Here is a 14,259-nt window from a genome sequence, read left to right as displayed (position 1 = left end):
AGCAGTGTTGCGGAACGAACGTGTTATTTACTTAAATAGCACGAGAATTCTGGATCAATCTAAAAAATCTCTATCCCTTCCACACACTACTCCTTTCCCCTGTCGAGTGAGTCACGCCTACCCCGAAAGGGAAATGGTTTAATGGTGTAATAATAATAATAAAAATGTTGTTCAAAGTAATTTATTTAAACCTCCAAGTGTAACCTCAAAGTTTGTGAACTACTCAGGGAATTCATGTCATAATAACTCATAAATTTAATTTTTCAATAAAACTAAGTAAATATGGTTTAAAATTCGCTAGTAAATATAATAAATATTAATGTGATTAATATTATCTATTTATTTTATTAAGTAAATTAGGTAAATTAAATTTTCTGTTAATAATATATATTTGCGAATTAAAAATATAACTGTTTTGAAGAAAACTCGTCTTTTTAAATTTGAAAAAGCAACAGTTTGCTTGAATTTTCTTTTGTTTTTGACTAAAAAATCTTTTTTTTATTAATATTTGAACTTTTTTGTTGCAAATTTGTCTTTTTGGTTTTAAAATGTATCTTTTTAATTATGTAATTCAGATTTCGTGAGCAAAAATGCAACTGTGATTGACAATTAATCTCTTTAGGTTGAGGCTTCAACAGCTTTATTGAAAATTCGTTTTTTTTAAATTAATTCCACTGCTTTCAATTTTTAATTAAAATATTGTTTGGTTCATATATCAACTATTATGTTTTTGGATCAGAATTCACCTTTTTGTTTACATAATACTTTAATTTTCTAACAAAATGTTTAATTTAAAAATAAAAAGACTAATTTTCTACCAAAAAGATGAATTCTAATTAAAAAATATAATCGTTGATATGTTAACCAAAAATTTTAAAATTTTAAATTAAAAAGGATGAAACTGATTGAAAAAAATGCAATTCATTAAAAAAATAAACGAATTTTCACCCAAACAGTTCGACTAGTAACCAAAACAGATGATTTGTCAACCAAATAAGATTTTTTATTAAAAAAAATAAATATTTCAAACAAACAGCTGAATTTTTTACTAAAAATATGAAGTCTATATCAAAATTTAAAACCAAACAGTTAAATTTGCAAGTAAATCAATAATATTAATGTTAATACTATTTATTGTATTTAATATTAATCCACAATAATGAATGTTAATTTACACTTACTAAATTTCATTAAAAATTGAATTAAATTTTCTACTTAAACACAAAAATTGTCATCCAACCGTATAAATTGTTCACCAAATAGTTAAAGTTTCTTTATAAAAAGATAAATTCTTAAGCCAAAATAAAATATGGCAATTTTTATTTAAGGCGACAAAAGTCTGTTCACAACCCAATTTTCAATTGATTTTGAAACAATTTTTTTTTATTAAATGCACATTTCGACCATTTTTTCAGGAATATGCTCCATTTCCCTTGCGAAATAAACTAAAAATGTATTTTCAATTACTCTATGATATAATACTTTGCCAAAAGATAAGAAACGTTAATTATTTAAACAATTTTTATAAACAAATTTACATTTCCGTCAATTTTGCAGAAATATCTTTTTTCTTCGTGGAGTAAGCTAGACCATTTTTCTATAAAAAGTATTAATTTTTTTTGCGTAATGAACAATGAATGTCTTGCCAAACTGTGTATTTGTTTATAATAATTGTTTAAATAATGCTGCTAGGCAGAATTTATTTTTAAATAATCATAATTAGAAATACATTTCTCTCATATTCTTTATAAAAACTGTAAATTTCAAACAACTTATCATTGCGAATCACCAAAAATGGCTTTTGTTCATTAATTTGTTTAAAACATTATGAATTTTTTTCCTTACTCTAACCCACTGAAAACTGTTCCTAGGTAGTAATAAAACTGATTGAGGCTCTTCTTTAGTCAATTTGTAGATCTTACAAAAAAAGATACATGTAACAATTTATTATAAAAATATTGTTTATTTTGTTGTTAAATAAAAAATTTTGGTTCAGCCAAATCGAAATACTCTCACCAACTTAATATACCCGAAAGCGAACGTCCAATGAAAATTGGGTTTTAGACAGACTTTTGTGATTAGCATTAATATTTAAATACTAGCATTTTAATCTTGTAATGCTTTTAACATATAATCTTTTATTAATGAAATATAGCAGCATTTGAGACTCTAATATTTTTTTTTATAATTATCAATTTATTTTTAATAAGAAATATATTTTCCACTAAAGAATATGACATATTAATAAAAAACTTAAATTCTCGACAAAATAATTAACTGTTTTACATACTAGTTGAATTTGCAACCTAAAAAGATAAATTACCAAATAAAGAGTGTCTAAGTTTATATTCCATTTAAAGAAGATCAATTTATAAAAAAGAATTTTAAACCGAAATGAAGAATTTTCAACAAATAAATATTTTTATGGCCAGAAAGAAATAAAGGTCTTTCTAAATTGTTAAACCTTGAAGCCAAAAGATGAATTTGCCCCCAACAAATTAAATTTTCAGAAAAAAATTTGACTTTAGCAAAGAATTAATTTTGCACCAATATTAAACATTCTTACTCAACAAAAATGAAATTTAAAACCAATAGAATTATATTTTACCAAAGAAGGAAAATGTACAACTGAGAAATAATAATTTCAAAAAAGAGGAAGAGTTACATTTTCAGTTAAACAATTAATTTTAAACCAGAATAAGACTTTTTCACTAAACAGTTAAATTTTGAACCGAAGACATAAGCCTTCAATAAAAAGAATTATTTTTAAACAATGTAACCTAACTTTTACCCAATTAGATGAATTTTTCATCAAAAAATATTATTTTTAACAAAAAAGGTCAACTTTCAACCAAAGAGATTAAATTTCAACTAAAAACGTAAAGCTTCATTTAAAAAATTATTTTTAATAAAGTCATTCAAACAAATCTCTCAAACAAAATAGTTAAATACTAGAGCAAAGAATAATCATTTTTAACAAACAAGTTGCATTTTCATAGAAAAAAAAAGAAATCTCTATTAAAATAGATGAATTTTTAAATCAAAAAGATAAGTTTTCAAACAAGTAGTTGAATTTTCTGTTGCGAAAGACTTCAGTTGACTTTTCATGATCAAAATATAAATTTTTAGACAAGAAATAAGTTTCTACGACAAAAATTAAATTTGTTATCCAGAAAGATAAACTTAAAAAAAGGAAGACTTTTTGAAAATAATAGTATTAGGAAAATATTTATATTATGTTATATATATGTATTCACGTACATTCAATTTATTTATATTTTTAATAAAAAACGACAAGCATTTCATTAAAAGTTTCAACTTGAATTATGCAAAGATTTATGTTAATTTTTGAACTTTAAAATAAAAATTTTTAACAAAAAGTAAATTTTCTATGAAACAGATAATTTTGCCAAAAAACAGCAGCATTTTCAAACAAGAATTATTACTTTTTAACAACATTTTTAAAATTTCAACCGAGCAGTTGCATTTTCATTCAAGAAAGATGAAAAGATTTTAATTGACTATCAATTGAAACACACAAATTAAAAAAAAATAACTTAATTTTGTATGTAATAGTTTAAATAAAAAAAACCGTTACATCCAAAAAAAGATCTCGGTTGACCTTTCGAAAAAAAAGAATTAAAAAAAAAAAGTTTTATGTTCTACGAAATAAGCTCAATTTTAAACCCAATAAGATGCATTTTCACTAAGAAGTGCAATTTGCAACCGAAAAGAATGTCTTTTAAAAAAAAATGTCAAATTTTCAACCAAAAGTTTAATCGCTGACTTTTCAAACTAAAAAGAATTAACTTTTCACCAAAAATATTTTTATTTCCTTTTAGAATAATTGAATTTTCTTTCTTGTTCAGATTAAGTCTAAATTGAAATGAATTCAAGTAGTTTTTATTCAAAAAATCCGATCTCTACGAAATAAAAAATGTTTTCAGTAAAGTGTAAAACTTTAAGGAAGTGATTATTTCAAAAATAGTTTCCGTAATTTAAGTTATTCTTACTGTTATTTCCTACCTATTAAAAAAAATGTTTTGATTTTCATAAATAATGGTTTTATTTCAGAGAAAATATTTCCTACATATATACTGTTCCTAATTTTGATGATAAGTGAATTATCTTTAAATACAGTTATTTGTCAAGAGGTTTTTTTCTTTAAAAAAATTGATTTTACGTATTTAAACATTTCTTAACAATTTGTAAGAAGCGATTGTAAGATCGAATTATACAGATTAATTTAAATAAAACATTAATTTTTTTATATCATTATGTTTATTCAATAAGATGATATATCTTGAAATCATTTTTTTTTGTTGAAAAAATTATGATAAAAGTAAATTATTTCTTTAGTTTAAAAGACATACTTTCAAGTTAAATTTTTGTCTTTGTATATATAGAATTCAACAAATCATCTAAAAATATTTTGCTGTCTGATAGTAAAATCTTTTTCCGTTGAAAATTCGTCATTTTGGTTCAAAAATTTATTTGTATTTGTTTATAATTTAAATTTTGCAACAAAACATTTTTTTAAATTAAAAAGTCAGAATTTAAGTCGAAAAGGCATCTATTCAGTTGGAAATTTATTTTTCTTAGTCGATTATTTATTAATTTCGTTCAAGATTATCATTCTCGTTTAAGCTTTATATCTTTGGTTAAAACTTTAACTATTTTGTTAAAACATTTGTCTTTTTGATAAAGATTCATAATTTCAATTGAAAAATCATCTTTCGGTTAAAAATTCAACCATTTTGTTCAAATTCTGTCTTCTTTTATAAAATTTGACTGTTCATTATTTAAATGAAAATTATTTTCAGTTAAAATGTATACTATACAATTTTTTATTAGAAGGCGTCTTTTTTAAAAAAATTTCCAATTCTTCTTTAAAAGTTGATATACTTTGTTTGAAATTTAATAATGTAGTTAAAAATGTCTCTTTTTTCTTGAAGATTGATCGCCTAAGTAGAAAATTGATCCTCTTCTTGAAAATCTTGTTTAACATTTACCTAATTTGTTATGATTTTCATATTTTAATTAAAAACATTAGGATTTTTAGTGATCTCAATTATCGACACAGTTAAAAAAAATTTTTTTTCCTGTTTCTTTTTTTTAATTTTGATGATGATTTTGAATTAAGGAAGACCATCACGGTATATTTCACTAATTTTATCGATGATATTAAAAAATGATTTTTTTATCAGTTTGAATAATTAGTTTAGTAACACAAATTCAGAAAGTTATTTAATCTTTTATATTTTGAAGTATAATTAATAATGTGAAGAGCTCATCTTTAGTTCGTCAGCCAGCGATATTGTATAAGATTGAAAAAAGTTTGAAATTTGAAATTTTTATGATTCAAGGCTTTATATTTCGAAATGTCCAACTTTTAATATTTGATTGTAAGTGCTAAAGCGATTATTTTGTTAGTATAAATGACTGATTTTTAGTTCAAAATATGTCAAATCAAAAAGCATAAAATTTTGATTTGGAAAACACAAACATTCATTCTAGAGAGAATAAAAAAAAAAAAAAAGTAGGAAATACACTTTGGATTACTTTATTCTAATTAACACAGTTGATAGAAAAGAAACCATAACGAATACAATATTTCCAATGAAATTTATTTTCTTTTTTTAAATTATTGCTATTGTGAGCCAGATTTTGAACTTCCAGAATGATCCCAAAGATAATGAGGATTAGGACTAACATAAGGATCATTATTTTGATACTCATGGTAAGGATTATTATAGGGATTCATATTATTGTCAATTAACTCTGGTTGATAATCATGGAATGGTTCTAGATGTTCGATTTCTGTTGTGGGATGCAGATTTCTTGTACTTGCTTGTACAATATTTTGAGAAGAAACTGGTTTGCGGCTCCTGAGTTCTCGTGAATTTTTTTGTGGTTCTGTAAAAATACTGCTGATATGTACAAAAATCATATTATCTGCTCAAGAAAAGCTATACGTTGTAGGAATCTACATTTGCTCCGTACTTGAACATTTATTATTACGAGGGGTCAACAACTCTTAGTTTACGTACACAGAGAGAAGTTAGGTAAAACCGTCGCGCTAGCGGTGAGAGAGTCGCTGCACTTTGGTTTTGGTGTGGCATCCACTTCAGATTTAGGACACTGGTTACCCCAAACTTACTGAGATCAGTCGTTCCAAAATGTGGGTGCTATATTTTTCTAAACTGCGCAAGCGTAGAACTGTGCCGCAAGCTCTGCGTGTGCAAAATCGCTCGACTAAATTTTGAATAAACGGTTCGGTCTGTTCGGGGTAATGGTTCTCGCAAATCAGTGTAGCCGTTTTTGGTTATTCGCTCTACCGAATTTCTCTCCGTGTATACACCAAATATATTCTAAAGCAATATTTCGAAATACTTGATTAGAGGCGGAAATATATTATCCCGGATTGACTTAGATTAGGGTCCGTAATTAAATTACGTAAAGGATTTTAGGCTCTCTCTAAGACCCCTCCTCCCACCTGTAATAAACCGTCACAAAATATTTCTACCTTCCCGCCCCTCTTCTCTTAATATACATAATTTTTAATTTCTAGAAAAGTTTTGAAAGTTATGTTAGTTCATTTTCAAAATTCCCTGAATTTCTTTGACTAACTTTGCATTTTCCTTCATCATTAATATTTCGTATGCAAATTAAACAATTTTAAAACCAAAGAAGAATTTTTCAAAAATAAGGATTTTTTTAATTAAGAAAAAAAGAAAAGTTTAGCTAAATGGTTGAACCTCAAAGCCAAAAGACGACTTTTTCTACAAAAAGTGACTTTTCAAATGAAAATATGACTTATGAGCAAAAATATTAATTTTGCAGGGAACTGATGAATTTTTACCTGGCAAACATCAAATTTCAAACGAAGGAAATGATTTTCTTTTTATAAAAAAGGAGCATTTTCAAACTAAAAAGATTGATCCTAAGAAAATGTAAAAGTTACATTTTGATCAAAAAAAATTTTTTCAAGGAATAAAAGCTTTTTCGATTAAACAGTTAAATTAGAAATCAAAGATTTCTTTTTAAAAAACCAGTTCAAAATTCAACCAAAAATTTGCATTTTTATCCAGTAAAGGCTAAATTTCATTTAAAATAGCTGAAATTTTAATTTAAAGATTACCGTTTACTTTTTAACTTTAAATAAGAATTGTAAACAACAAGTTAATTTTCTGCTGAATAGTTCTGCTAAATAGATTTTTCAGCCGAAAAGCACGACTTTTTACAATATTAGAACTTTTCAAACAAACAGTTGCATTTTTATCCAAGTAAAATAAAAATCCTATTAAGACAGGTCAATTTTTAAATTCAAAAAGACGAATTTTCAACAAATAGGGATTATTCACCAAACAAAGAAATAAAATTCATGAAAAATTATTATACCTTCAAGCCGAAAGTCAAATTTTCTCTATGAAATTTAAATTTGAAAAAAGACTTTTTAGCAACAAATGGATTTTCCACGAAACTAGTACAAATTTACACACACCAAAAAAAAAATTAAACCTGGGGAATTATTTTTAGCCAGAAAGGAGAATCTTTAACAGCAAAAGATCAACTTTAGAATAGGCTTTTCACTAAACAGTTATAACTTTTTATTGAAGAGATGAATTTTTGACTAAAAGTATAAATCTTCAAAAAAAAAAAAAAAATGAGTAATTTTTTTTAAAGCAGGTAACATTTTTCTTATAACAGATACATTTTTATTATAAAAATTTTTTGGAATAGTTGAATTTTCATTTTAAAACAATTCCAGTTAACTTTTCAATTTAAAAATATTAATTTAAAAAAAGTTTCTAAGGGAAAAAATTAAATTTTTAATCAAAAACACGAATTTTTTTACACAAAAAGGATGAATTTTCAACAAAATAGCTTAGTTCTCTGCTAAATAGTTGAATTTTCGTTCATGAAAGATAAAATTTGTACTTAAACAGAGGAAATGTCAATAAAAAAGAACCATTTTCTTTTTAAAGTTTAATTTTTAATGAAATAATTGTATTTTTATCCACACGAAAGATAATGCATCTATTTAAACAGATGAATTTTTAATTCAAAAGAAAAAAACAAATTTCCAGAAAATTGTGCAATTTGTAAACAGAAAGGATCTTAGTTCTCTTTTTAACCGCAGAATATTAAATTTAAACAAAAAGTAAATTTTCTACAAAATAGTTTAATGCTCAAGAAACAGCAGAATTTTTGAACTAAAAGTATGACTTATTCAACAACATTTTTAAATTTTTAACCAAACAGTTGTATTTTTGTGCAACAAAAAAAAATCACATTTTCAACAAAATATTTAAGTTTTGATCCAAAAAGATTGGAATTGACTTTTCAACACAAAAGTACAAATTTTAAACATAAAGTAAATTTTCTAGAAAATTGACGAATTTTCAAAAAAACAGTTAAATTTTTGTCCAAGATAGATGCAGCACATCAACTAATAAAAAATAAACTCTTAAATCAAAAGCAAAATTTTGCAGAAAAAATATTTTTCATGACGAGGAAGCGCGAAAATGAGATTAGATTTAAAAGTAATACATTTTTTAACAATACAGATGACATTATTTGATAATGGTTTCATAAATTTGATCAATACTTATAATTTCATATTTTAAATTAACAAAAATCTTTCCAATTTCTTTTTAAAATTTAACATTCGAAAAATAATCACTCAAATAGTCAAAAATCACAATAATAATGATAAATTTTAAAATTTAGATAATTACATTTAGTTAGTTCAAAATTCTCAAAATTTTGAAAGATTTAAAATGATTTTAAATAAGTGGTAGGCATTTCAAAGTTTTTTTTTAAGGATTCAAAAAATATTCAAAAAGGTTTAAGGGTTTGGAAGAGATTTTTAAGGATTTTAAGCAAGTTTTGGAGAATTTAAAGAATCTCACGCAAGCTATTAAATGTAATTCAGAAAATTTTAATGAATTTGAAGAGATTTCAAAAGATTAACAAAATTTAAAGATTTTAAGTATTTTGAACAGATTTAATACAATTTAAGAAAATTTAAAGAATTTAAAAGATTTTAACTCATTTTAGTCAGTTACGAAAAATTTTAATTATTTTTAAAAAGTTGAAGGGATTTTGAAAAAATTTAAAGGAGTTTAAGGATTTTCAAGAAATCTTACAGGATTTCTAAGATTTTAAGTAATTTTCAAGGATTAACTTGGGACTTGACGATATTTCACAGTTTTTTTAAAAGCATTCAGAAATAATTAAAAAATAATATAAAATATTTTAAAGATTTACAAGAGATTTTATAAGATTTTTAGACAGTTTTCGTAATTTTAAAGAATGTCAAGCGAGCCATTGAATGTTATTTTAAAATATTTTAAGGAATTTTTTAAATTTCTAGAAATTCAAAAAATTCTAACGATTTTAAGGATTCTCAACAGATTTGAAGCAATTTAAGAAAATTACAAATATTTTAAGAGATTCTGATAAATTTTAGTCAGTTACGAAAGATCTAAATTGATTTAAAAAAGTTAAAGGGATTAAAAAAAATGTAGGAGTTTCATGATTTTAAGGAATCAATAGGGACTTTGACGGGATCTCAAAGTTTATTTTTAAAGGATTTTAAAATATATAAATAAGTTTTAGTGACCTTGAAGAATGATAAGCAATTAATTGAAAAATCATTCAAAAAGATGTCAAGGAATCTTAAGAAATTCAAAGATTTTAAGGATTTTCAAGAGATTTAAGAGAATTTAAAAAAATGTTAAGATTCAAAGTGATTACAATTAATTTTAGTCAATTTCGAGATACCTTGAATGATTTTAAATTATTGCAAAGAATTTCAAGGGATTAAAAAAAATTCGCAGAGGTTGAACGACCTTTAAGAAATCAACAGGGACTTGACGGGATTTTAAAGCTTATTTTTAGAGGATTTAAAAATATTTAAATACGTTTTAGTGACTTTCAAAAATGTTAAGCGATTAATTGATAAATTATTTTAAACGATTTTAACTGATTTGCAAAAATTAAAATAATGGCTTCACATCTTTAAAAAACACACTTTAACGCACTATCAAAATTCCAAAATCTTGACCGCCAACTACCACAACATGGGCATTTTAATCATCATTTTTAATTTTATTTTTAAAATAATAAAATATGAGCTACAGAAAAAACACGTATCAATGCAGGATTATGTATTCTAATTTATAAACAAATTTCAAGAGATTTCAGTTAATTCACAAACTAAAATTCTAATAATTAATGGAAATGAGTAAAGATTTATTAAATAATGTTATCTTTTTAGTTACAAAATTTGTCACTCTTAAATTTAAAAATATTTTCGCGCTTTCTGATCAGTAGTTTTAATGAAAACCCGTCCATTGTTTTGTCAACGTTCATTGCGTACATTGTCAGCAGGTATTTCCACACTGTCAATTTCTTTTCATCCTTCCTATTCTAGGATCAAGTTTCCTCTATAATTTTTTTAAAATGTAGTCCTTAATTGATTAAAATCTCATTTATTTTTTTAAACCTTATCATAACAATATTTATTGTTTTTAAGATTTGACTTATAAAAAAAAACATTTAAGAGAAAAATTTCCAATGAAATGTTTTTGATTAATTCTAACTTTATTAATTCAGTTAAATTTATATTAAGTTACGTGAGTATTTATCATGGTTGTTCTCGTTAATTTCACTAATTGTAAAAATATAATTATTAAGGTTAAAAAATTTTGCATAAGGTAAGCATTGTTCTGAAACGTTAAAGATTGAGAAAGGCCTTTTTAATCAAATAAATTTTGAGTTAGAAAAAATGTTTTATGGCCTAATTTTATTTTAATTATATGGACTGTATTACATAAGGAAGTGTGAAGAATTCCTAAAAATAAAACAAAGAATCTAACGACCAAATTTCGACAACCAACATACAATTCTCCCATTGCAATCTGAACAAAAACCTTTTCCCTTTCTTTTTTCCCCTTAAAAAGGAAAGGAAAAAATTCTTTTTCCCTTCAGACAAAAATAAAAAAGATGAAAGAAAGATGAGCTGGCAATGAATGAAATCGCCTGTCTTCACTTTTTTATTTCTTTCGTCTTTTTTATTTTGATTATTATCAAATCGCAATAAAAAAAACTTTTGTAAAATATTATCACCAAAGTTTCGACACTTGTACAGCACCATTATCAAGGCAACAAAAAAAAAATAAAATAAAATTTGTGTCCGTCAGGAACAGCATCACAACCACGATGCTCTCTCCCTGACAGTTAAAAAACACCCAGGGGTGTTGCTTCCTTAGATTCATGTTTTTATTTTTAGGAATTCTTCACATCAACTTGATTATTGGAGGTTAATAGGAATTTTGAATTTAATTTTAATCTCGTTTAAATTTCTTAAATTTAGACTAAGGAAGCATCTATGATTTAACCATCATAGATATCGTCGGACGCTGAGACGATTGATTGGTTTCAAAGCATTATACAATACTTGGAATCATTTGAAAATAATTTTTAATGACTGGAATATCAAGAATATTGATACCTTTTGTGGCTGTCTTAATTCTTGATCGCCCTGATGGAATATTTTTTGGTTTATCCTAATTTGCATAATTAGGATTTTATCAAAATATCTAATTAAAATGATTTATAGATCTTTACCTGGTAACATTTTTTGTTCAAAAGAGACTGGATTAAAATTTTGGACTCCATTCAAATCAACATGTCTTCCTGAACTTGCATAATATTGATTGGAAGAATCAGTAGATTGTTGCTTGAATTGTTGTTGTTTGCGCTCTTGTTGCTGGTGTAAAATTTGCTTATTTCGGATCTTCATCGCTGCAAAATCAATTTTATTTATCTCGTGTCTATTCCGACGACCTGATGCCTCTGTAAAATGATACACATACAAAATTGTATACAAAACTTATTATTTCTGATCCAAATAAACTTATAGATGTTGACCTGGTAAACTTTTTTGTTTAGAAGATTCTACAGGTAAAGGTTGGACTCTATGTAAATCAAGATGTGGTACAAAAGTTGGATTTGGTATTGGCGCTGAATTCGCAGTATGTGTAGTTTCCTGCTCTAACTGTTGTTGGTTGCGCTCTTGTTGCTGTTGTAAAATCTGCTTATTTCGGATCCTCCTTGCAGCAAAAGCAATTTTATTTATCTCGTATCTGTTTCGACGAGCTGATACCTCTGTAAAATGTCAAATATGCAAAAATATATTCAAATCTCCTTATTTATGACTCAAATGAACTTATATATGTTATCCCGGTAAACCTCTTTGTTCAGAAGATTCTGCAGTAACAGTATTGGCTCTATGCAAATCAAGATCTGGCACTAAATTCGGATTAGACACTGAAGCTGGATGCGTAAAATGCCTAAGTGTGGGAAGTATACCCCATATGTTGTCTCCCTGTTCAGGAGACCTTCTTCTAGGAAGAATATTTTTCGGACCTGATGGATGTTCAGTATTTATAGATGTAGAAACTATATCCCTTCTGTCATATTGATGTTTAGATGGCTTTCTTTTGGGGGCAGATTTTTTTAGACCCGATTCTTCTGTAAAAAGAAAACTTTAAGAATACAGATGAAGCTTAGCATATTGCAAACAAATGATTCAGATGGTGACCTGGTAATCTTGTTTGTTCAGCAGAATTTAGAGTAAAAGTTTGGACTCCCTGCAAATCAAGGTGCTCTACTGAAGTTGGATAAACTGCTGAAGCTGGGTGCGTGATATATCTAGGAGTAGCCACTATATCCCTTCTGTCCTCTTCATTTTTAGAAGATTTTCTTCTAGGGAGAAGTCTTTTCAGATCTGATGCTTCTGTAAAGGGGAAGTATACAGAAATAAACATAAGGCTTATTATATTAGAAACAAAGTATCCACATGTTGGCTAAGGATCTACATCAGACGTTTCCAGTTTGTCGGATCGACTTTAGTATTTTCGATTCTACTTGCTTTCATTTTCGGATCAGTTTATCGGATTCGATCAGCCCATTGATCCAATATTCAAAAACCGACATTGGATTCGTGCTACGAAAGAAGTTGAATTTTAAACTAAGAAAAACGTTTAAATTTTAACAAAAAATTATAACTTGTAATCAAAATAATTAAATTCTCAACAAACTTATAAGATTTTTATTTTATTACCCAAAAATTTAAATTTCCAAAGCTTTTCCTTGAACTCCAACTGTGAAAAATTCAGGTAAAAAAATTGTAGCGGAATTTAAAAATCCCCTTGTGATACAAATTATATATTCACATCATTTTTCATGACAATTTAATAAATTTGGGAAAAATATTTAAACTGGGAATTTTCCTAGTGATAAAAGTGACGTACTTTAGTTTGTATATTTTATAATATTTTGTTTAGCTGGTTAATAAATAATTAAAACTAGAGACCTTTATCAACACTTGCCATTTAATTTGTAGAATTTAAATTTAGTGAATTTAATACATTACCATTTTGAATGTTTTATTTTCAAATAATCTTTATTTTGAAACCCATAAAATAAAAAATATTAAAATATGAACACTTTTATGCGGAAAAATGTTTATTATTAAACGAATAATTAAAGAGCTTTTGAATGGCAAAAAATTTCAAGCTCTAATTTGGAAGAGTTGAAAAGTTTAAAATTTAGAAGAGTTTAATTATGGTTGTTTTTGATTGTCGTTTAGTTTTAAATAGTTCAAGTAAAGGCATTTTTACCTTTAACAGTTTGAACTTTTGAATTTCAACTTAAATTGAAATTCCGTAGAAATTATCATTTGAAAATTTCATTTAACTTCATCACAAATCAACCATAAGGAAATGAATTGTGAGGCCTAATACCAGAATGTTCGACTTTGTAAACGACTAATTGAAAAATAATATTTAAACAATTTTTAATATTTAAATTATATTAGGAAATAAATCAAAGAATATTATTATAATTTATGAAGATAAATTATTGTAAATTTAATCTCTCTTATAACGTTTTACAAATATATTATAGGATACAATTGATACAAATTTTAATTCAATACAATATAACTTATCCACATTTGAGGTACATATATTTTATATGAACTGAAATTGATCACTTCCAAATATTAATCCAAATTCCAGAAATTTAGAATACAAATTTTTTAAAACTTTTTATTTCATTACAAAAATTAAAATAATGCCTGGGTAAAAACTAATATAAAACATAGTATTAAGTTCCCCTTCAGTAGCGATCCTCCCCTGACACACATTTCTTTATTGTTGGACTATATATAGATCGCGTACTATT

Source organism: Belonocnema kinseyi, chromosome 7, assembly GCF_010883055.1.
Source record: "Belonocnema kinseyi isolate 2016_QV_RU_SX_M_011 chromosome 7, B_treatae_v1, whole genome shotgun sequence".
Lineage (NCBI taxonomy): Eukaryota > Metazoa > Arthropoda > Insecta > Hymenoptera > Cynipidae > Belonocnema > Belonocnema kinseyi.
Note: the sequence above shows the minus strand (reverse complement) of the source record.